The 22,798-nt window shown below is 35.1% G+C and overlaps 1 protein-coding gene and 1 pseudogene across 4 annotated transcripts in view; one reads left to right on the forward strand and one right to left on the reverse strand.

Annotated features, from left to right (window-relative positions):
• Positions 1 to 22,798, forward strand: part of RSRC1 (arginine and serine rich coiled-coil 1) — a 483,059-nt gene that overhangs the window by 163,536 nt on the left and 296,725 nt on the right. The window lies entirely within an intron of this gene.
• Positions 6,056 to 18,707, reverse strand: LOC134730070 (large ribosomal subunit protein eL15-like; annotated as a pseudogene).

Genomic DNA, 22,798 nt, shown 5'->3' on the forward strand with positions numbered 1-22,798 from the left:
AGCTAATTTTTGTATTTTTAGTAGAGACGGGGTTTCACCATGTTGGCCAGGATGGTCTTGATCTCTTGACCTCGTGATCTGCCTGCCTTGGCCTCCCAAAGTGCTGGGATTATAGGTGCCTGGCCCAGAAAACAGATTTCTTATTTTACCTGTTCTTAAGGAGTTGTTCCGGTTTTTTTTTCTTTTGATATCTTGAAGATATCAGAACAAGAACAACAAGAAAACATTCCTTGGCTTCTAATGTAATTTATGAAGAACTTCTTTTAACTGAAGAAATTGAAAGCAAATATTTACTATGTTAGTAGATATCCCTGTAAGTTAGAAGCTGTATTTCTGTAGACAGAAGATTTTGTTTCCTGGTATCAGTGTGAGTAATGGATAGGAGCAACTGCATACATAATTCAAGACACCAGGTTGCTTGTTGGAACCCGCTTGTGACTCTCGGTAAAGCTTTTGTCCAAGGCTTGTGCTATTCCTCAAACACTCTTCATTGCTGTTCCAATGGTTGATGTGTAGGAGATCCATCATACTCCCTGCTGCCTTTGCTGCTGTGTTTGCTTAAAGCTAACCCCAGGGATCTAATAAGGGAAGGAGGCTGCAGCAGGGCAGCTTGAAGTTGAAAGATCAAACATTTCTACCTCCCGAGTTAACCATGATCTTGGAACCCAACAAAAGGATAGGGTACCCCAATGATAGGGTGACTTTAGTGTCCTCACCCTGTATGGGGACTGATTCACAATACTAAGCTCTAATGGAATTGCGCTGTGCCGGTAGATTTGTGTTTGTAGGGTTCTTTAGGAATTTGTAATGTCACAGATTGGTTTTACATATTGTAGTCATGTATTTCAATTGTAATTTATTGAGCATACCATAATATGCTCACTGTTTACTTGGTGTGTTAACATGTTTGGTACTAAGGGTTTAAAATTTGGAATAATAAGGTTTCCTTAACATTATTGTCATTTTATAATATCATGCAAGCTTTTTAGAAAGTTAATAGATTTAAGCATGGCATTTATGTTTTAAGTTTCCTGGTTTTCTGCTATAGCTTAAATTTTATAAGGACTTTAAAATATACAGATTCATTATAATTTATTTGCAATGACAAAGTTTAGATTACTAATCTAAAATTTAAATATTAGTGATCAAGTCTATCTGATAATGTAAAACTTTCTGAACTATTTTCCTATACATTTTTTTCTCCATCTTTTTACAATTTATTTTAAGAATAGGGATAATTTTTACCTTTTAGAGGATAAATGATTAGTCATACTGGAACTTGAAAGAATTGGGTGAACTTAGGCTGCTTCAGAAAGACTTCTCCCTTTTATAAAAGGATTATCCCCATGTCATATTGAATTCATGAAATCATCTGAATTTTAAAATTTAAGTATGTAGCCTTTGTAGTCATAAACATGAATGTTCTAACTTCTTAAAGCTTTTGGATACAAAATACACTAATTTTTTTGAAGTAATGATTTTAGAAGGACTTTAAGTCCTTCATAGACATTTGTACTATGAGTTTTACAAATCCACATTTTCCTCTAATAAGGGATTATAAAAGGATTAAAAGTCTTGGCTGGAGATTATGATTTACATAGGCAATATATAGCAATATTATTTCCTGAATTGAGGGAGTAGGTGGGGAAAGATTAATTGTTGTTATTGTTAAATAGACTTGAATAATAAGTTGTGATTCATACACAGATGGTTCTTATAAATTTACACTGATGTTGGATGGATTTGATGGATACAGGCCTGCATGAGCAGTCAGAGTAGAGATTTTAATATTCTTTTACTCTCATAGACTATAGTTTAAAGATGGCCTAATTGTCTATTACTAGTAGATGCATGTTAAGTCTTTGCACTCTATATTTTTTTGTATGAAGCAAAAATATATTTGTTTTTTTAAATATATAGTTTCAATATTTTTGCAAAAATAATTATATAGCTATCTTACCTACATTTGTTTGTAAAATTAAGTTACATCATGAAATAGTAAAAACTTTTATAATGCTTTTTGATAAATGCATTATAAAGATAACATCTAGCTAAAATTCATTTTCATTGAACTAGGAATAATTTGGAAAGGTATTTTAACCTTTTTAGGTGTACAAGTCATTATGAACCCAACAAGAATTAAATATGAAATTTTAAGCACCTGCATTTCACCCAGAATATAGGTGAGTAATCTAAGAAAGTGACATGAGTTACCATGAGATAAGGAGGAGATTGGTTAATATTAGTCTTTTGAGTATAATAGCATTGTATTTGCATATAATCATTTTAATAATTTTTGTTTAACGTGCATTGATAATTTAAAACATGAAACTGCTTTTGCACTTTTCTCATATGCCAATTTGTTTTTTTTTTTTTTTCCAACGGATTAAGGGCCTAAAGGAATAGAGGAAGTGAATGGACACTGATGTTTCAAAATATCTCATTTTGCCTAAAAGCAAGTACCGGCAGATAAATGCCCATAAAGGGATTTCTTTCTTAAGCCCCGTGGATTTTTTTCCCCGCACAACTTTTTGTGTGAGTTAGAAATGAAAACCATTCATCTAGTGCCCCAAAGAACGGCCTTATTGAATGGAATAACAGTGTAATGTACCATTGAAGGCAAGATTGAAAGTGATTATCTTGTTAACTCTTGACAGTTACCGCCAGCTTGAAATGGAACCGGCAGGCTTGATTTGCAAATGAATTAGAGCTTTTTCATTTTGTGCCAGGATCATCTTTTTATATTCTGATATGACAGATGCTATGTTCCAGGCTTTTGTTTTTCTTCCGATTTATACTTGCAAATAAAAAACAAAAGATTATTATAGTCATTCCATTTGCATCTTTTCTTTTGGAGTTTATTCTTTGTGTAGAAGTTTTTAATCTTATGTTTTTCAAAAAAATTTTTAATACTAGTATTGTTTTTTCCAGAATTAAATTTGATTAATTTAAGTACAGTAGTAACTGGGGGAAAAGGAAGATTATATGGGCTTTCAAGAAATAGAAAATAGTTGCAAACAGATTATTGTAGTTAGTAAAAACTGAAACTTTTGGCTAAATTTAATAGCTTTTATTTCCCTTGATAACTATTGATGTAAATTCAAACTCTGGAGATGTTTGAAGAACAGTACAAGAAACTCCCATATACCCTTTACATAGATTTATCAGTTATTTACATTTTCTACCCATTTATTTTATTATCCTTTCCTCCCTCTCCTCATCCAACTGTTATAAATGTGTTTTTTCTGAACTAAAGGAGAATATATTGGAAACATTGTTCCCCTTTACTAAAAAATGGTATATATAAGAATAAAGGCATTGTCTTATATAACTGAGTACTAGCTTTTGAGAGGTTAAAAAAAAGAACCTGTTTTTGTGTTTTTATCTTCTGATATTAGTGGAAATTAATTTGCAGGTTTTAATCCCCTCTGTCATTATGCTTCTGTTTATATTCAGGAATCATCTCAATGACATATGGCAATTTCAATGCATTGTTAATGTATAACTTATAAACCTGGAACTTTGTTTTATTAGTTCAGATAGTTTTTATTATTGGAGGGTTAATATAGTTAAAACTTGCATATTCCATTTAGTATTAAATGTTCAAGGTAGTAAACATACCTGGCCCTAGTCTAAGTCATACACATTTTCCATTCATAAAGGTCTTTACACATACATATACACACACAGATTCATCTTCTTGTGGAAATAAGCTAAATATCTTTTATTTGTTATTTATGGATTCAAAATGTAAGGTCCTGTAAGTCTATTTTCTTTTTTCTTGTAAACAGTCATATTTTCTTCTGTTGTATAAATCTTAACAAAATATGGAACTCACGGATAAATTATCCCCCATTCTATCGCAATGGCTTTTCAGTATGAATGTTAGCACTGAGGCCTATTTCCTGTAATACGAAGTCTAGCCATTCAGAACATGTATTATATTGATATGATATATTGAGAACCTTTATGAAAATGTCAGTGTGTTTATAAGGTCTGATTAATTGGATTGGTAAGCATCCCCATACTGAATAAGTATTACCCTAAGTCTACTTTCTTTGAGTTAAAACATGATAATAATCTTGGAGGGAAAATATGTGGAACCAGTTGAGAAGTAAGCAGGGACATTTCTTAATATTCAATCTTTGGATTCCATTCATTCTCTCTCCCTCTGTCTTTCTCGCACTCTTACTCTCTCAGGCTCTCTTTCTCATCGTAGTTGCTTGAGTCATGTTTGCTAACTGTATCTTTGTGAAATGTATAGTTGTTGTTTTTACAGTGTAACACTACACAGATTTAAGTGTTAAAAATTTTATCATAAACATGGTAATGACCCTATAAAATAACTTAAAACTGAAACATTCAGAGTGCTTCCTCAGTGTTGCCCATTTGGAAACTGAAGCCATTTGGCATTGTTTATGTATTTTAAGAATTCTGTTTATGTATTCTTTAATAGATAAAGAGTATCCATATAATGAATGAGATTTAAACAGTGTTTTTAATGTTTAGAAATATGAATTTTAGGGGTATGTATGCTGAAGTGCTGAGAACATGTTTGGGATTTCATATAACCTGTTCTATAAAAATTCAATGCCTGTAAAACTGATTATTCAACATTATGCTAAATTATCTTTAATTAATGAAGAAAAAGCCATTTTCCTCCAGTGTACTGGAATGTTTCTTTCTGATTTTGCCAAGGTTAGTCTTTTTTTTTATTCTTTTTTGTTTAATAGACATTTATTCCTTTAGTTGAACAACCTCTACACAATCAAAATGTATGACTTAGGATCTTTTCTTTTTTTTAAGAAGAAATTTAGGTCTCAAGAACTTTTATGAACTTGCTATGAGTACTTTCTGGAAATCAATTAACTAAGCCTTTTGAAACCCCTAGAGAAGATAGGAGAAAATCGGTTCAGAGAAGCAAGCATTTAAATTAAGTCAGCAAAGTCAGAATTGAGAATTGGACAATTCCTTGTCTACATTTCCTTTACACTCAAATTCACCCTGGAAAACAGTAGCCTAGTCTCCTGGAAGCAATGATGGAAACAGAAATGCAATGTGGTGGTATACTTTCACTGAAAGTGGACACACAAGTGATGGCCCAACTTTGTGGAATGGTAAGGATTTTTAGGGTAGTTTGGCCAGGAACAAGAGAAATAACTGCAGAAAACACATATGGTTGGAAACCATGCACTTGTATGACTTTTTCTGTAGCCTATGGGAATACACACAGTGGGTAACCCAAGATGTTTTTAAAACTGAATAGACTAAGAATGATGTACTTGCAGTCAACTACTCCCCACCCCCCCGCAATGTGACTGAAGGGTTTCATAATGATCACAAATTAGTGTTATTGTTACGTATTTTAAGATGGACTGCTAAGCTCACACTTGAAAGGTATTTATCTAATGGCCACTGGCTCACCAGCTTCCCACCCTAGCATATTGATTGCTAGCTTACCAACCTTAAGGCTAATAATTTTATCTAACATTCAATTTCAAAACATACCAGTGTTAATACCACTACCATTAACCATTGAATGCCATGAAGCCATGGCACTGAACCAGGAGCTTTCACCTTTTACGTGAACTTAAAATGGTACTGTGGAGACAGGCAGTTTTCCTCAGGCTAACCCAGATTTGTCCCCATAATTTTCTAAATATAATCATGACATAGTTAAGATGTCCTCCTCCCATCCTACAATTTTTAAAGCAAAGCCCAATTTAAAAAGTCTGTACCTGCCAAAATGAAAAACCCAGCTACTTGAAAGTAAACCAGCAGAGCATTGCCATCATCCCAGTAAAGCTGCAGGTTTCATCACATGCACCAGACAAATCTACAGAGCTAGTTTCAGTACTCCTCTTTTAAAGAATTTATTTTAAACCTATTATACTACACAGTATGTCTTATATACTGACATATGATTCCCTAATAAGATAAAGCAAAGACAAAAAAGTTTATCCTATTAGAAACAAGATACACCATCACTTATTGTCTTCAAACATTATTGCACTTTAACTTTCTTAATTTGATATTCATGAAATAATCTGCAGACTAGTTTTAACAGACAAATGACACCTGTAAGCAGACATGACTGCCCTAAATAGTTTATTAGGTATGAATTTTACAAACTTTACCTATATTAGTGGTAACGGTGGAGCTGGAGAGTATTGCGCCTTCTCCAAGCTGCCTGGCGAGAACCACTAACCGTGTGGTGGAACTTATGGCCCTTTCAAAGGCCACGGCTCTTTTGGCCTGCAGATGTGAGCCCACACATTTCCCTGTGCTTGTGGACTGGTTCGGTGATCCATGGGTGTCAGGATTTCTTCTGATAGTATTATGGAATGGATCAATGAGGATAGCCTCAAAAAATTTCTATGTGGGCTCTTCACCAACCCAGTAAGAATTCAGGACTCTTAGAGCCCCACGGTGGCGTCCAGCTCACTCCTCTGCAACGGACTGAAGCTGTGAGCAAACTTTAGCTGGTTAACACCATGATGGACAGGCTTGCCATATGTTGCACCCTTAGGAACTGGGCGTTTTCGGCCACCATGGCGAATACGAATCCTATATATAATGTAACCTTTCTTGGCCTTGCAGCCCAGTCTGCACAATTTATCAGGCCAGATGGGGTGGGGAGCCCTGTGGAGAGCAGAGAGCTGGCGGTACTGCCAGCAGCAGACCCTCAGAAGAAAGCGCATGATGACATCAGGCTGCTTTCTCCATAGCTCCTGGATGTACTTGTATGCACCTATCTTGGCTTACTTGATGGCTGCCGCCAGACAGAAAGGCGCCAAGGTTAGCCTTTAGATAGAATAATTAACATTTGTCTTTTTTCATGTTACCCCTCTTTTCTCAAACTCTCAGTTTGTAAAGAGTTGAATTGATGTTGTGGAAGACAAAATTTGTCTCCTTCAGTATTTGTCTTATTGGTCCTATTCTTTATTTATTTTGTTAAATAATCATTTTCTTTAGTTTTTCGACCAGTATTTTTATTACCTAAAATTAATACAATATTACCTTTTTTGATAGCAGACTAAAAGCAGATGGAAGAAGTTGATGATGTTCTCAACTTTTAGATTTAGCTCTCCTTGTATTTTGTTGCATGTTATTTCTTAACTTATATCTGTCTTTTGGATTCTGAAATGCTATCAATATTTATCTTAGTGATTGTCATGCAAATATCAAAATGAGAAGAATACAACACATCTCTTTTTGCCTCTGGCTTCCTATCCCCCCATTTCCTAAAGTCAAAATAACCTCATATGGATATATAGTTTGAACACAATTAGAATTTAAATGATTTAGACCAGAGATCAGTAAACTTTTTCAGCAAAGGGCTAAACAGTATATATATATTTGGGTTTTGTGGGCTAAGAGGCAAAATTGAAGGTATCCTGTAAACATAAATCTATAACAAGAGAGAAAATATATGTCCACAGTTTTTGGACAAAATTCAAAGTATAATAATAATTATTAAGCACAACTTTGTGTAATTAAAATGCATGAATTTAAAAAATGGAATTCCTTTTGGGGAGCTAGCACTTTACTTGATTAGGGTTCTAAATTAATGTTCATTGTTATCAGAATTGATTACAAACATTTATCTTTTAATGCTGATCTGTAATGAGATTTTAAACATTTCATCTTTGAAAATGTCTTCACACAGATAGGTATTGCCAAATTTGATTGCAATCTATGATCATATTCATTGCTTGAAAGGCATTTATAAAATTCTGTTAGATTCTTTTCTTGATTTTTGTCTTTTAGTTATCATATTGCAGATTAATCACTTCCAATTGAAATAGAAGCTCCTCAATTGTGCAGTTAAGTGGACTTGTGAATATGGAAATTTTCTTTACACTTGCATTAAAGGCAGAAAAATACTGCTGGAAGTGTAATTTGAGGTCAAAAAACATACTCCTTGAAATGTGTGTTGGAATGAATATCTTCTTTTAACTTTGACAGCATGGGAAGTATATAAAGCAGTTTGACATTACTTTGTGATTCAAGCAACATCAGTTGTTACTGAAATGGCTTTACTGTTGGATGAATTTTGCATATAAGCACGATTTTGCCTTGTAATTTTAGGTTGAGCTCATTAAAATTTATTTTTATTTATTTATTTTTTGTTTTAGAGACAGCATCTCACTCTGTGGCCAGGCTTATATGCTGTGGCAGGATCATGGCTCACTGCAGCCTTTGGAACTCTTGGACTGAAGCAATCCTCTCACTCAGCCCCCACCTAGTAGTTGGGATTATAGGCATGAGCCCCTGTGCCCACCTAAGGAGCATTTTTATGTCTACTGCTGAAGCTAAAAGTGGTTTAGGATAAAAGTGGTTGAGGGGGTTCTTCTCAGTCAGAAAAATTTCAGTATTGATCCCTAATGTGAAACATCACAATTATACTTTACCACTGTTAAGACATCAAACTGCTGCCATGTGTTGGAATAATCAGGATATTCAGCATCTGTATCTGTCAAAAAAACATACAACCAACAACGGACAAGTCCACAAGAGCAAGTGAGGTTCACTGTTGACACTTCTGATTGAATACCACATTTTACATTCAGATGTTTTTACAAAGTTTTTGCTGATGAATAATGCAGGGAATAACTGTAGGCTTTAAATTTTCACAGACTTACATTTTCACAAGCTTTGTAGATTTGTCCAACTAAGCCTCTTTCCGCTCTCTGTTGTTAACTACCATGATATATAACACATCTCAGCAGATTCCACATCAGGTTGTACTGAATGAGTGTTTTCTCAATTTTGTTGAAAATATTCTCATGTTCTACGCATAATTTTCATGGAGGCTAATTCTTAAGTCATTCCACACTCAGCACTGACTCCTCAAATAAACAACTGAGCAGTATCTCTGACATCTGTGGACTCATGAAAAACCAAGCAAAACCTCTTGGACTCATTTGCCTTATCTCTTCACTGGACATGTTGATGATATTCCCTGTGTCTTCAACAGTTTGAACAACTGTTCTTGCTCAAAGTCTAATAGTTTTTAAGCAAGTTTATTTTCTCTGGACACATTTCTTTGACTGCATTCAAACACTAATTAAGTCATCTTTGGTAAATGGCTTTCATTGATTGGTTGACAAATACAACACTCAGAAACTCATTTTTATTTTTTTATTTTTGTGAAGAAATTCTGCTGTGATGAGATATTCCATTTTAAATGTTCTATTTTTTTTGACTATTGCTTTCCTGTGAGTTGGAAATACTATAAAGAGTGTTCAGTCAAGTATATACTATTTTTAAAAATCAACATATATGCTATTTTTCCAGCACAGCTGTAGTGCCATTGTATAATAAGCACAATGAATTGCCATTTAATTTGATAAAATAGTCCACACTTCACTGCACCTTAAAAATGACAGTTGAAGGCTCCTTTTCTATTCTTTTTTCATTTTGATATGATTCTTATACACTGGTATTAAAAATTAAATGTCACATTACAGCAATTCATAAGGCCCTTGAAACTGCGTTTAGTTATGCTATGTTACTGTGATTTTTTGTGTGCCTTGAGCAGCAATGCAACCTAATGAGAGTGCCATCCGTGATTTCTGTTGCAACGCCTCAGCTATTGTTAATCGCATTAAAGCAGCCATAGAAATACATAAAAGAATGAGTGTGGCTGTTTCCCAACAAAACTTTATATAGTGACACTAAAATATCAATTTCAGTAATTTTCATGTGTCAGGAAATGTTATTCTTTTGATTTTTTCCCAGACATTTAAGAATGTAAAAACTGTTTTAACTCATGTTCTGTACAAAAACAGGAAATAGGCTGGATTTGGCCTATGGGCCGTAGTTTGCTGATCCCTGATTTGTACTTTCGGCTTAATAGAATAAGCTAGCGCACTTTTAAATTCTCCATTGGCCTTTAAGTATTACTAATAAAAATTAGGTGAAAACTACCATAAATTGAATATAGGTTATTTTTTATTTTATGCAAGCAGATATAAAACCATTTATTGTGAGAAAGTAATTCCCAGAAGAATCTTCATTTGTACTGTCACTTTATGTGAACTAGAATAAAACAAAAGTCTTTCTTATATGCAGTGGTATTTCAAGCCTCTAGGACTTCCCCCATGCCACTTCCTCTTTCCTAGATGTAAGTTGTGCTTATTGAGCTTAGATTCTATTAGGAAGGATTGCAAGTAAATAAATAAATGTAGATTATGTGGAACTATTGGGTAGCTTATGTAATCAGTGGGACTCTGGGAAACCAGGTTGTGAAAACTGACAGGAAAAGAAGACTGGTCAGCTGGTGTTACTGCCTGTGTATACCATGGTATCAGTATAGGTAGTATGCAGGCACTGACCACCACTGCCTCTGACATTGCTGCCACTGGACTTAAGCTCTGTTGCCACTATCACAGAGAATAATCTTTTTATTCTTGTCTTTCATTAACTCTTTATTCAAATTTCCTAGTGTAATTCATGTCATCCTATATTTGGAATACTTTGGATTCAAAGCTCACCGAATTTGGAATGGTATTCAGATTCTGGGTAGCTTAAGAAGCATAACAAATACACCCAAGAAGAAGGCTGTAGCGAGCGAGCATGACAGTGGAATAAAATGAGAGAAGAATTCCTTGAGCAATTCTTGTTTTCCTTTGATTCTATCTTATAGGTTCCTGTATTAACTTCTGAAATATTTTTCATATCACATATTTACTAATTAATTAAACTATTAGTAACTAATGATTAGGTACTAATTATATATTTGTGCGTTGGTTTTTATACCTGTCTTTAAGCTCCACATGACCTAGTATATGTTGTTCATAATTGTATCCATAATTCCTATCACAGAATCTGGCCCAGAGATAGTACTCAGTAATAGTTGTTGAATGAATAAATAATGTTTATGTGTGTGTGTGGTGGGGGGCAAATCATGATGGCTATGGTGAAAAGGAATTGAAGGGTTTTGAGCTCAAGAATGAAGTGATTCCTTTTTTTTTTTTTTTTTTTTTTTTTGAGACGGAGTCTTGCTCTATTTCCCAGGCTGGAGTGCAGTGGCGTGATCTCGGCTCACTGCAACCTCTGCCTCCTGGATTCAAGCAATTCTCCTGCCTCAGCCTCCTGAGTAGCTGGGACTACAGTTGCATGCCACCACGCCCTGCCAATTTTTTGTATTTTAGTAGAGACGGGGTTTCACCCTTTTGCCCAGTCTGGTTGCGAACTCCTGAGCTCAGGCAATCCACCCACCTTGGCCTCCCAAAGTGCTGGGATTACAGGCATGAGCCACCGCGCCTGGCCCAAAGTGATTCATTTTTATAAGATTAGACTGGCTGTTTTGCAATAGGTGGATGAGAGTGAAACAACGGCGGAAGTGGTTAAAATAGCTATGACAGAATTAAGAAAGACTAGGTTGGAGGTCATGGCAATTGAATTAGGATGGTGGCAGTTGATATAAATATAGATAGTTTTTGTGATTACTTAAGAGGTAGAATCAATAGGACTAACTGATAGATTGTATTTGTAGGGGGAAAAAGAAGAAAGTGAAGTGGTTGATTCCCAGGTTTTTGGCTTGAGCAGAAGGATGAATGATAAGATCCTTTTCTGAAATAGGAAATACTGAAAAGGATCAGTTTTGAAGGAGGAACTCAAGAACTTAGTTTTGGATCTATTGAGCATAAGCTTTTTTTTTTTTTTTTTTTAGATATCCAAATAGAGATGTCAAATAGACAACAGGGTAAATGAATCTGGAGCTTATGAATGATATACATTTTTCGCGCATGTACGTATAGGTTGCTATTAATGCTGTGTGTGAGGGTGAGATGGATTAAGAAGAAATTATAGCACAAGACTAGGGCCCAGGACTGATCCTTGGGGAGCTCTTACCTTTGGTGGCTAGAGAGAAGAGCATGGAACTACAAGAGACTTGAAGAGCCATTTTTTTGAGAAAATGTAGAAAACCTGAACGATATAATATTATAGAAGACAAGTGAGGAAAGGCTATGAAGTATTGAACATTAATTCAGCATGGGCTTATCAACATGAATATGAATGTTAGACAGTATCAAATGGTTCTAAGAATTGTATAAAGAGAAAGATGATAAAGTAGACTTTGGATTTGGTAACATGGGGGAACCACTGATGACTTTAGCCAAGAGTAATTTTTGGATGTAGTGGGAGGTAGGAAAGGGGAGATAGAGTAGTATGTGTATAGTTCTCTCTTTCAAAAAGTCGAACTGAAAGGAAGCCTATGAGTAACATGGTACCCATTGGCAATTACAGAGTTTTGCCTGGCAGGCCTCATGGAAGAAAGCTGCCCTCCTCATACTGGTACACATACTTGGTACACATCCAGTGCTTTGCAGTTTTCTGGAGGGAGATGCAGCCATACCCACCTCCCCACCCCCAGCCCTGTCTGTGCTTATCAAAGAGCTTCATGTGGTAACAAAGCAGGTTTACCTAAGCAAATAATTAAGTTGGGAAATGAATATATACATAGAAGCCACATAAAATAATTACTGACAATCAAGTGCCAGATTATTGGGAGTTTTCTACAAGGGCAATGCATTTGACCTTGGTATCCACAGATTTAATATTCTGTCTATTCAAAGTGATGTGGCCTGTTTTATGTGACAATTTGTAACTTTTGTGTGGCATGACTTAAAGCCTGTGTTCTGAGAGGATGCTGTGAAGGAGTCATGTGACTTAGCCAATGAATAAAACCTACTAACTGCTCAGCACTGTATCTCACAGTGGCTTTGTTTTTTCTGATGTTAATGTATTGAACAATCCTCATCAAAGGTCTGTGTAGTAATGGTGATGTTGACAATAATTAGTAATATTTGCTAAATGCAGTATGCTGAGCACTTTACATGCATTATTGCATTTTCAACTTGGGACATTTGCAAAGATCTTAGCGCTTACCCATTAAATGTCAGGAAGGACTGTAAGTTTAGAGATTAAGAAATTGTTATGAACATAGTCTTGGTGGGAGTTTAATTGGTTCTTGTACAATAAATGTAAGAATTTGCAGATTTTGAGAAGAGAATCTTGTTTTAGGTAGATGAATGGATGAGCAAAATTATGGAGGTGATAATGAACTGGTTTGAGAAGAGTTACATATTGGCAGAAAATTGTTAGCCAGGTAAGGTAGATTATAAAGCAGGCAATGACAAGAACTTGGGATATGAAGACATTGATGTTAGGGAGAAGGTATTGGAGGACTTTTGGTGGTTAGTGATAGGAGCCAAAACTAACATAGACAAAGTGGGGATACATTATTGAAGAGTTGACCATTTCTGTTTGCCTCGTGCATTGCAAACATAACTGTGTTCATTATCTCTATTTCACATTCTCCATCTCTAAATTGAATTCATCTGTAGCTTGGATAATCACATACCAAAATTAGGAAGATTCTATTTGTATTAAATTACGTAGATGGTATAAGGGTGAACAAAAATGTAGACAAGGTTTTTAAAGTGAACACTAGAGGTAAAATCATGTACATAAATAATTTATGGTTATAGACAACAGGAAAAATGTGAGCTGAATGTAGACCCAGAATAATATACTACTCAATAAAGCTGCTGTGAGGATTTTTTTTAAAATACTTTTTAAATTGGACTAATAATTTTTTTTCATGGAAGACACTTTAGAAAACATATAAACAATTAGAATGAACAAAAAAAGTACTCATAATCCCACTGTCAAATACTGTTTACTTTTTAGTTTATATCTTTTTAGATAAATGCACATGTACCACACTGTACACATGGATGTATAAAACTTACCCTCTTACATTTTGTAACATGATTTAAAAAAAAAACTTACTATAGCACAAGACCATTTCGTGAAAATACATAACTATGTCACAATTTTTAATGGTGATATCGTTTTCTGTTGTATGGTTATTATATTTTATTTGACAGTTTGCCATTATTGGGCATTTAGTTCTCAGTTTTTTGTATTAAATACAATGGAGTGATTAATATTTTGTGAATGTGTCATTGGGATAAACTTACAGAAGTAGACTGTGAGGCAAAGGCTTTACGTGTATTATTGAGAATGTTGATACGTTCTCCCAATTGCCCTTCAGAAAACCTGTGTTATTTTCTGCTTCCACTGGCAGTGCATGAGGATACCTGATTCTCAGCACCTTTGCCAACAATGGAAAGGTTATCATTTGTTTTCTTTTTTATTATTATTATACTTTAAGTTTTAGGGTACATGTGCACAATGTGCAGGTTAGTTACATATGTATACATGTGCCATGCTGGTGTGCTGCACCCATTAACTCCTCATTTAGCATTAGGTATATCTCCTAATGCTATCCCTCCCCCCTCCCCCCACCCCACAACAGTCCCCAGAGTGTGATGTGCCCCTTCCTGTGTCCATGTGTTCTCATTGTTCAATTCCCACCTATGAGTGAGAATATGTGGTGTTTGGTTTTTTGTTCTTGCGATAGTTTACTGAGAATGATGATTTCCAATTTCATCCATGTCCCTACAAAGGACATGAACTCACCATTTTTTATGGCTGCATAGTATTCCATGGTGTATATGTGTCACATTTTCTTAATCCAGTCTATCATTGTTGGACAGTTGGACTGGTTCCAAGTCTTTGCTATTGTGAATAGTGCCGCAATAAACATACGTGTGCATGTGTCTTTATAGCGGCATGATTTATAGTCCTTTGGGTATATACCCAGTAATGGGATGGCTGGGTCAAATGGTATTTCTAGTTCTAGATCCCTGAGGAATCGCCACACTGACTTCCACCATGGTTGAACTAGTTTACAGTCCCACCAACAGTGTAAAAGTGTTCCTATTTCTCCATATCCTCTCCAGCACCTGTTGTTTCCTGACTTTTTAATGATTGCCATTCTAACTGGTGTGAGATGGTATCTCATTGTGGTTTTGATTTGCATTTCTATGATGGCCAGTGATGGTGAGCATTTTTTCATGTGTTTTTTGGCTGCATAAATGTCTTCTTTTGAGAAGTGTCTGTTCATGTCCTTTGCCCACTTTTTGATGTGGTTGTTTGTTTTTTTCTTGTGAATTTGTTTGAGTTCATTGTAGATTCTGGATATTAGCCCTTTGTCAGATGAGTAGGTTGCAAAAATTTTCTCCCATTTTGTAGGTTGCCTGTTCACTCTGATGGTAGTTTCTTTTGCTGTGCAGAAGCTCTTTAGTTTAATTAAATCTCATTTGTCAATTTTGTCTTTTGTTGCCATTGCTTTTGGTGTTTTAGACATGAAGTCCTGACTCATGCCTATGTCCTGAATGGTATTGCCTAGGTTTTCTTCTAGGGTTTTTATGGTTTTAGGTCTAACGTTTAAGTCTTTAATCCGTCTTGAATTAATTTTTGTATAAGGTGTAAGGAAGGGATCCAGTTTCAGCTTTCTACATATGGCTAGCCAGTTTTCCCAGCACCATTTATTAAATAGGGAATCCTTTCCCCATTGCTTGTTTTTCTCAGGTTTGTCAAAGATCAGATAGTTGTAGATATGCGGCGTTATTTCTGAGGGCTCTGTTCTGTTCCATTGATCTATATCTCTGTTTTGGTACCAGTACCATGCTGTTTTGGTTACTGTAGCCTTGTAGTATAGTTTGAGGTCAGGTAGCGTGAGGCCTCCAGCTTTGTTCTTTTGGCCTAGGATTGACTTGGCAATGTGGGCTCTTTTTTGGTTCCATATGAACTTTAAAGTAGTTTTTTCCAATTCTGTGAAGAAAGTCATTGGTAGCTTGATGGGGATGGCATTGAATCTATAAATTACCTTGGGCTATGGCCATTTTCATGATATTGATTCTTCCTACCCATGAGCATGGAATGTTCTTCCATTTGTTTGTATCCTCTTTTATTTCATTGAGCAGTGGTTTGTAGTTCTCTTTGAAGAGGTCCTTCACATCCCTTGTAAGTTGGATTCCTAGGTATTTTATTCTCTTTGAAGCAATTGTGAATGGGAGTTCACTCATGATTTGGCTCTCTGTTTGTCTGTTATTGGTGTATAAGAATGCTTGTGATTTTTGTACATTGATTTTGTATCCTGAGACTTTGCTGAAGTTGCTTATCAGCTTAAGGAGATTTTGGGCTGAGACAATGGGGTTTTCTAGATATACAATCATGTCATCTGCAAACAGGGACAATTTGACTTCCTCTTTTCCTAATTGAATACTCTTTATTTCCTTCTCCTGCCTAATTGCCCTGGCCAGAACTTCCAACACTATGTTGAATAGGAGTGGTGTTTTCACCTTTGCTTGTTTGCTGGGTGAAAAATGGCATTTCCTTTTATTTTATAGATCTTTAGTGTGCACTATAAAATTTTCCTAACTGTTTAAATGTGTTAGCTATTTGTACAGTATTTGTTTTGTGAATATTGTAAGACTTGAATGAGAATGCAAGTGTAAATGACCAGGTTCAGCTAGTGTTTGTTTTTACTTAAATCCTCATCGCTTTGCTGCCTCCTCCCTAATCATGTTTCCAATTAAGGAGTAAAGGAATGTTGTAAAATCTTGTTTTATTCTTGAGGTTATTGTTTTTTAGAGTTGACAGTAATAAATTCTCCCTTGACTAAAGTTTGGGAATTTAATTCAAGTTTCTAGCTGAGCGGTATAGTGTGATCTACTGAATCTCTCTGATCCTCATTTATCTCATCTATGAAATAGGTATAATAATTACATTTCTTTATGATAAAATCATAAGTGTCAAATGAGCAGATTATGTAAAGCACTTGTTACCGTGCCTGGCAAACTCTGTTCAGTATTTCCTCACAGGTGGAATCTCTGAGAAGGTCAGTTCACTTAGACAAATACTATGAAAATTTAAGAGCTGGGAAGTGCAAAGAGGTCTTTACGAAATGGCAAATCTTTTGACTTGAGCAAGAATCTTGAATTCTAGGCTGAGGAGTTTGATTCATTAAACAAGGAAAGACTTCATTATTATTTCCTAGCACTATTAGATGCTTACCTGATTAAAATTACACCTTAGTTTTCAGTTTCCTGTTGAGTTAAATAGGAGAACAGAAGTTAAACAGAACAACAACGGAAGGAAGAGAAAATCATAAAAAGACTTTAATAATTGAAAACTTGGATAATCAATTTCTGAGTTATTCAAACTTTGCTGTTTTCAGGAAAGATATATACATGTTGCACTTTTCGCTCTGTCACCCAGGCTGGAGTGCAGTGGCACGATCTCAGCTCACTGCAACCTCTGCCTCCTGGGTTCAAGTGATTCTCCTGCCTCAGCCTTCCGAGTATCTGGGACTACAGGTGCGTGCCACCACACCCGGCCAATTTTTTGTATTTTTAATAGAGACAGGGTTTCACTGTGTTAGCCAGGATGGTCTCCATCTCCTGACCTCATGATCCACCTGTCTCAGCCTCCCAAAGTGCTGGGATTACAGGCGTGAGCCACTGCGCCTAGCCTTTTCCCTCAGTTTTAACAGCTAAAGACTTAATAGGATATATTTATGACCTTCTATTTGGGATTGTTGACTGTGTTACATATGGGAATATATTGCTTTTATGAAATTATTGGGACATAATTTTATAGTAGAATTTTTGGAAGTAGAAATTGTATTTTAAAATTACATTTAGATTATTTATAATTGTAATGTGAATTTAATTGACATTTAAATATTTGTATTTATATAGAAGTAATAGAATGCATGAATTTATTTATGATTAAATAGTGGAGATGAAATATACTAGGTTTATTTCTGCTTATAAAAATTATTTAACCTCAGTTCTCCAAGTGAAATAAACATTACATAAAATCATCAATGATTTTTAAATCTAATGATTATTCTTTTCTTATACCCCAGTTTTATTTATAAGGATAAATCAGAAAGAACCTAAATGTCCAAAAATAAGGGATAAGTTAGCTTATTGTTCATCTGTATGCAGGATAGTATGCAAACATTAAAATATTATATGCAAGTATATTATTGACACCTGGAAGCTATTTACAATATATAGTAGTGAAAAAATTTAAGCTATATAAGAAGTCAACCATGGTCCCATTTTTATAAGAAAAATAATTGTATTTGTGTGTATTCATAAGAATTTCTGGAGGAAAAAACAAGGACATATTGAAGCTATTATCTTTGGCTAGTGGAATTTCAGGTGAGTTTTATTTTTTCTTCATTAGAACCAGATGTGATTTTGAATTTTTCTACAATAAGCATTTATTATTTGCAGGGTCACTTGTAGCCCATGTGGCAACTTTGTGCATATTATACAAGATGTCCCTTTTTCCTGTGGATGCATACCAGGATATACTCTTTGGCCGGGGCATATAGCTTTTAGCTTCCACTTACCCCCTTGATTTTTTTGTTTTTTCGTAATGAACAACATGCACAACTGTATGTGATGGACCTAAAAACTTACATTATAAAAATTATTTTAAATTAATTAAAGTTGTATGACCTTTTAATACATCTTCTCTGGGCAGGGTACTCTCCATACTTGAACACTGCCAGGTCATGCTAGACCTCTGAGCTCACTCTTTGCGCCTCCTCTTTTCTATATACTCAGTCTACCCAGATACAATGAATCCTTCAGGATCTAGCTAAAATTACCCTTCTCTTTGAAATCTTTTCCAACCACTCTAACACATCTGGTCATTTTTCCTTTTTATGAACTTTCCTTGAACAAGGTCAAGAGCATGGGTTGAAGTGGGGGGTGATGGTGAATAGCTTGCATCTCACCTGCTAACTCCAAACAACTGGCCATGACTCCTTACTAAAATGTGTTGAGTTGCACCTGGCCTCAGTTGGAAAGAGAGTTGTCATTGATTATGAATGTTTGTCCTGCGTGTGGGAAGTACCAGATAGGTAGCATGTATCACATGCCCTTTCCCTGCCTGGATTGGACATTAACTATTTTATATACCATCTTCCCCCGGTATCTGTGGGATATTGATTCCAGGACCTACTGCACATACCAAAGTCTATGGATTCTTAAGTCCCTCATATAAAATGGCATAGTATTTGTCTATAATTTATGTATTATATCTAGATTGCTTATAATACCTATTACAACTTAAATGTTATGTGAGTGGTTGTTATACTGTATTGTTTAGGGAATAATGTCAAGAATAAAAAATCTGCGCATGTTCAATACAGATGCACGTTCCCCGCCGACCCCCCCCCCCCCAAATATTTTTGATCTGTGGTTGGTTGACTTCATTGTTGTGGATTCACAGATGGGGAGGACTGACTGTACTAGCCTTGGTTTGACAACACAGTTTTTAACATCTAAGGCATAGATACCATATTTTTTCTTGCTTTTTTTCTGTTGATGATGTTTATGTTGTTATTGTTTTTATTATCCCCTCAGAATTTATCATGGAGCTAAGGGAGCTCAGCAAATAACATTTCTGTTGTACTTCTTTCACCTTGACATTTCAAGTCTGTTTCTGCTATAATTTCTCTTGTATCTAAAAGACCTCTTTTATTGGTTCTTTTACATCAGATCTACTGATGACAAAATTTTAGTTTTCCTCTGTTTGCAACTGTTATCTAGAGCATGACTTCAGAAATATTGAAATCTCTTCTCTTTCCCCTGTAGACCCTTTCTGTGAACTCTGTTTACTTGACTGGTTTTAAGTGGCATAACTGATCCATACCAGCTTAAGTGTTCAGCTTCCCATTGGAATAAGCCAAGTGTGTATCATAAGTCCTTGGCTGTTTAATATATTTAATTTGAACTTGTCCTGACATAGTGGATGCTCACTAATATTTGTCTATAAAACTAAAGGATCTTAAAAAGAAAACAAAACACTTAAATTTTGTTACTATGGTAGACTTACCTGTGCAAATGATTTATAAGTTCTAGAGCTTTATTTATTACCGATAATAATCAGTCAGATCAAAACTACTTGTAAAATGCAAACATCTGAAAACCATCATTCTGAACTATAGTAACATAAGAATATTCATTTAGAGCCACTAATTTGCAAGGTGTTCGCCAATCAAGAGAAAAGTGCTAAGAATTCTAACCAAACCTGAGAAGCAGAAACTGAGAATTTCAGGAAGATCTTTGTAGATCAGAGTACTGACATTAAGCATTTTTTAAAATTGAGTTAAAATACAAAAATAGAAATTATTTTTGCTTGCTTTTCCCAACACTGTACCTTCTTGCAAATAGAACATAAGAATGTCCTTATATCAGGATATCTGTAGTGTTCTATTGGATACTAGCCAAAATTTATCTATCTTTCTATCTATCTATCCATCCATCCATCCATCCATCCATCCATCCAAGATTTGATGTTTGAAAATGAGACTGACTTTCATTTATAGGTATTACAGTTGAAATGGATTTCAAGGCAATTAAGAAAGCTGAAAATTATATGAAGATTTTTTTTTTTTATTTTGAAAGTGAAGTTCAGTCAATTGGTCCATTATTAGGCTGTTGTATTGAACCAGTATTTACTGAGTGACTTCTATATCATATGCTGATTATCTTGTTAATCTGATTTTGAATGTAAGGCGAGAAAAATTTGAGAAATATATAACTGAACAAAGACCATTAGTAAATAGTAGAGCTGAAATTAGAACTCAGCTTTTTTTGTTGTGTTTTGTTTTGTTTTGTTTTGAGATGGAGTCTTGCTCTGTCGCCCAGGCTGGAGTGCAGTGGCGCGATTTCGGCTCACTGCAAGCTCCGACTCCCGGGTTCACGCCATTCTCCTGCCTCAGCCTCCGGAGTAGCTGGGACTACAGGTGCCCGCCACCATGCCCGGCTAATTTTTTGTATTTTTTTTAGTAGAAATGGGGTTTCACCGTGTTAGCCAGGATGGTCTCGATTTCCTGACCTCGTGATCCGCCCACCTCGGCCTCCCAAAGTGCTGGGATTACAGGCGTGAGCCACCGCGCCTGGCAGAACTCAGCTTTTTCTTAGATTTATATTTTGCCAAACTTTTATTCATCAATAACATTTGATACATAACAAAATCTAATACATGTAAAAATGTTTTCATTATTGTTTGAGATGGAAAATGTAGATACGTAATAATGTATGTAGTCAGGCTTTTATAAGCGTTCAGTGACATCATGTAAAAATCCAACTCCTGTAGATTTTGCTTTATGAAAGAAAAAAATACAAAATTAACTATGATCTTAGCTCTTATATCCATAGAAAACTGCAGCATACTAATCTTTTAAAAGTAAATAATATGTTTAGTTCATGACAAAAAAATCTACTGTACATTTTTATTTTGGCCAGGTGCGGTGGCTCACACCTGTAATTCCAGTTCTTTGGGTGGCTGAGATGGGAGGACCACTTGAGGCTAGAAGTTCAAGACCAACTTGGACAACATAGCGAGGCCCTACCTATCTCTACAAAAAATAAGAAAAAAGTTAGCTGAGTGTGGTGGCACATGCCTGTGGTCATAGCTACTTGGGAGCCTGAGGATGGAGGGCCACTTGGGCCCAGGAGTTAGAGTCTAACTAGATGTTGCTACTGCATTCCAGCCTGGGTGACAGAATGTCTCTTAAAAAATTATTTTTAATAGTTAACTCAATTTTTCATAATTACTGTATATGTACACATTTTTACATAGGATAATACATTAGTGAGTGTAATTATATTTAATCTTTTATTTACCAAGGACTTGTTCAGTGGAATGACACTTTAATGCTACTCCAATTAGTTATGTGATTTATGGTTTATGAGTATTTTATAACTAAACCCTCACTGGAATTTTGGCTTGCTCTTTGAAATGGTTTTGGTTATATTTATTTTGTTAAGTTTCTACTCATCCCCCCAAAAAAGTCACTTTTCTTTTAGATCTCTTTTGTTTCTTAAATTTGTTTTTAAGTAATCACTTTTATAAGTAAATCCATAATAGATTTTGGATTGAGGTAATAGGGAATGATGAGAAAAATTGTCATTACTTTACTGGGAGAATCAAGTAATTTAAGTTATTTTCCTAAGCTTATATTTTGACAAATGTAGATGCAAAATATTGATAGTAAGGGAAATTGCCATCATCAGAAAGAATAGTATTTTTTCAAAATAAATATCATTATTAAGTGTGGCTCCTTAACCCGATTCCTCTAGACTACTAAAAAACCTGCATATTCATTGGTATGATTGATACTGTTCTTCTGTTTTAAGAAAAAGGTAAGAAAAGTCAATGACTTTCTGGTAAGACGAGATCTAAAAAATCTTAGTGTTTTCGTTTACAAATTTCTTAAGAGGACATAAGCTTTATTATAGCAATAGTTTTTAGACGTAGAGTATATTTCTTTTGGAAAAATAATGAAATTTGTTTGTAACAAAGGGAAAGTAATACCTACTTTTAATTTTTTTCTTGCCTACCATGGCATGATTGATACATGGCATCTTCTCACGCCTAAGATTAAAACTATCAGGTGCTACCTGGTTTATTTTGGACAACCTCAGTCTTGTCCCAGTTAGTTTTAAAATGTCTGCTTCATACATGTTGAGCCACTGCATTTCCTGCTTTAGAGCCTTGTGTTATGCCAACATTACTATCTGTGCTGCCTCAACTACAAATTGGATGAACAGCCTGTGACACTTTTTCAATATTATTACATTAAACCAAGTGGATTTTGATTGATAACCTAATATTCAACTAATGCAGAACATCAATCATGGCAAGTATATTAATTATTTAATATTGCAGTCTAATTCAGAAATCGATGTGCTGCATGAGGGGAAGGGAAACTCATGGTTCCCAGAAGATTTAAGACAGGGAATGATTAAAAAAAGACCTGCTGTACTCCTGTGTGTTAGTTCGATACAAATCTTTATTCATTTGCCAATAATCTCTTCCCATTTTCCACTTCAGGACCATT

The sequence above is a fragment of the Pan paniscus genome, chromosome 2 (genome assembly GCF_029289425.2).
Source record: "Pan paniscus chromosome 2, NHGRI_mPanPan1-v2.0_pri, whole genome shotgun sequence".
Taxonomy (NCBI): Eukaryota; Metazoa; Chordata; class Mammalia; order Primates; family Hominidae; genus Pan; species Pan paniscus.